At 34.0% G+C, this 3,201-nt stretch overlaps 1 long non-coding RNA gene across 1 annotated transcript; it reads left to right on the plus strand.

The window, feature by feature from the left end:
* Positions 1-287: 287 nt before the first annotated feature.
* LOC131252165 (uncharacterized) lies at positions 288-677 on the plus strand. Its single transcript, XR_009174224.1, has 3 exons — positions 288-314; positions 392-453; positions 560-677. It is a non-coding gene; the product is annotated as an uncharacterized LOC131252165 (long non-coding RNA).
* The last annotated feature ends 2,524 nt before the right edge of the window (positions 678-3,201 follow it).

Raw genomic sequence — 3,201 nt, forward strand, 5'->3', positions numbered from 1 at the left:
TGTTTAGGTAACATTGTTGCATACAAGTTTTCCTAGTAAGCTTATGCAAGTTTTTCCATTAAGCATTTGTATTGTCCAATTTTCTGTGGCATGGGTTATTTTACTATTTTTTGCCACTTGCCATGCTGATATGCTAGTTGTAGACTTGCAGGCACCATTTAATTGCCTCTGATCTGAGTATATTGTGCAGTATTTTCTTGTATTTTGCTTCAGCTATTCCTTTTATTTCAGAAATTTTGCAGAGGTATGAAATTGTGAATTGTGAATGTTGTTGAAGTAGAAGGTGTCACCTACAGAGGATAAAGCTACAAAAGGTATTTAACAAACCTTGAGTGCTCCAATTTATTGGAAATACTTTGTTTAGGATGCTTATTGTGTGTTGTTTTTTCAGAGAAAGGAGTACCAGATTTTTGGCTCACTGCAATAAAAATCAATGAAGTGGTTGGTGAGGAGGTAAATGACTCAAAAAATGATGTTTCACCAACTCGTGTTTTCTATTTCTTTTTCTTTTTCTTTCTTTCTAGTATGGTTCTTATGCTTTCCTTATTTCTCATTTTAGATTTCTGAGCGCGATGAAGGGGCTCTCAAGTATCTCAAAGATATCAAGTGGTTCAGAATTAATGATCCTAAAGGCTTCAAGCTCGAATTCTTCTTTGATCCTAACCCATGATTGACGATGATGAACCTATTCTTGAGAAGGCCATAGGGTACTGTTATTGCTCATAACTTTCCATGACATAGAAATTCTACTAGTTAGTCTTCTTCTTTCTATTGTATTTAATTTAATTCAATTTTATTTCTTACATGATGTCGAATTTGGTTGGGGTACTTATAGGATGAAGATGGTATCCTAGAAAGAGCTTGACATAGAAGGTTCTGAAAAAGAAGCCAAAGAAGGGATCAAAGAATGCCAAGCCCATCACAAAAACTGAACAATGTGATAGTTTCTTCAACTTCTTCAATCCACCACAAGTCCCGGATGATGATGATGATATCGATGAAGAGACAGCAAGTTCAATGTCACTGCACGGAAGAGAAATTTGACTACTATTCCTTAATTGCTAATCATCTCCTGTGATTTCTTTTTAACAGGCTGAGCAGCTTCAGAATCAAATGGAGCAGGATTATGATGTTGGGTACATGTTCTTTCCCTTGCATTATTCATATGTTTCTTGCCTACTTCATTCATTACATAAGCCTCTTCCTTTCTAACTAATGATGGTGAATGCCTTTTGAATGATCAAAATGTACTTTTAGAGCTGCGGGCCTTTGATCGTTTTGGAGGGTGCAGGTCTTCTCATCATTTACTTCGTGAAAACTGATGTGGATGGGTGTTTATTTATATATTTATTTATTTTTGCATCAGGTGTGAAGAAGAAAGTTGATAAAGTAATAGTACTTGTGGGCAAAAGAGAGGAGAAAATGACCGTAGACCTATAGCTACAGATTATAACCGTAGCCATAGATTGTCGATAATATCAACCATAATTCGATAATATCGAAACTGAATGCCAAATTGTCCGGCAACAAAACTCGAAAAATGGAAGAATTTTCGATATTATCGACATATGTTCGATAGTATCGAGCATAAGTCATCGATAGTATCGAGATATGATCGATAGTATCGATAACTAATGTTGAGTAATGACCTAGACCTACTGCTACAGATTATAACCGTAGCAATAGGTACTGTAGCCGATATATCGATAAGTCGATATAACGATAATATCTCGATATATCGACATTTTATGGAAATGCAGCAAATCCTGCTGGACAATTGTCATCCAGATTCGATATTATCGATGACTTACGTCGATAATATGTTGATAAAATCTACGTTTACATATTTTGTATTTTTTTTTTTTTTTGTTGTGTTTTTTTTTTTTTTTTTTTGGGTTAGCTTGTTGTATACACCCATGTTAGTACACACCCTCCACGTTAGCCATCCCCACTAGGAATCGATACAAAGATGAATAAATTCCATCCTTGTTGGTTTGAAATTTTATTAGGGTGAGACGTTGGAGTTATGTGTTCTTGAATTTGCTGTGTGAATAATAGTACAGTACCTTGTTTAATTTTAGTGCTTGTATTTTTTAGCAATCAACTAAGGAAAACATACCTAAATAAGACTTTAATTTCACTACTAAACTATGAAGGTGTCCCAAAGGAATAATTTATGAATCTTCTGAGGAATGCTTTGAATGATTCTCGAAATATTCCTTCCAATAAGCACATTGCATTGAGAGGTATGTTTTGTACTTAAGACCTATTAGATGTGTTGTTGAAAGCAAGTTTAAATGCACATGCAACTGTCATAAGTTTCTACCATCATAGATTTCTTAAAATTTAATAACTTCTGTAGAAATCTGATGTAGTTTTTCGATATTGCTTCAACATGTTGTCATCCAGTTGTTCCAAGTGAATAACCTAAAAAGTGTACTTTGGGAAATATGTTCTTTAAAAACATATTTGTTCCATGCTTTATTTCTGCTAATGATATTCTTGTTATTCTACTAATGCTACTCTGGTTGTCCTTATCGTTCAAATGTAACACAAGAGAATTTCAACATTTTCTCAACATAGACCAGAAAAAGTATCCTGTGTAAACCAACATAAAAACAACAAACAATGCTTCTACACTACACATATGAAACAACATGTTAACACTATACATATGGATAGAATTGTTAATGTTCTGTAGCAATTCTCTCACAAGAAGATCCAAGTACAACATGGAAGCTCAGTTTTTCCATCTAATGCATGTGGTCCAATGTGAGTGATACTGCAACTTTTTTCTTTCTTTCTATATAGACAACTTATACTATACATACAGATGAAAAATCTACAGATGGAAAAATGGGGACCATTTTTTTTCGAAGGGTAAGAAAAAATCCTAATAAAGACAAGTTTTTCTGAATTGTATTATATATGAATGGATGACATGAGGTGACATGAGGTGCTAAAAAATACCTTTTTGGTAAAGTTTGGCCAGTAACTCCTGGACTCCAGGGTCTTCAAAAATAACATTAACAGTTAGGTGTACAGCTTCCTATCACCAATAAATCAACAAAAGATACAACAATGGGGCTTGCAACCTTAAAGATGGAAAAGTCATTCCATAACTTCTTTGAATGTTTCAATGTGACTTTCAAACTCAACATTTTAATTGGAAAAATAAAAACCACATTGGTGTGTTAGAGA

Source organism: Magnolia sinica, chromosome 7 (assembly GCF_029962835.1).
Source record: "Magnolia sinica isolate HGM2019 chromosome 7, MsV1, whole genome shotgun sequence".
Taxonomy (NCBI): Eukaryota; Viridiplantae; Streptophyta; class Magnoliopsida; order Magnoliales; family Magnoliaceae; genus Magnolia; species Magnolia sinica.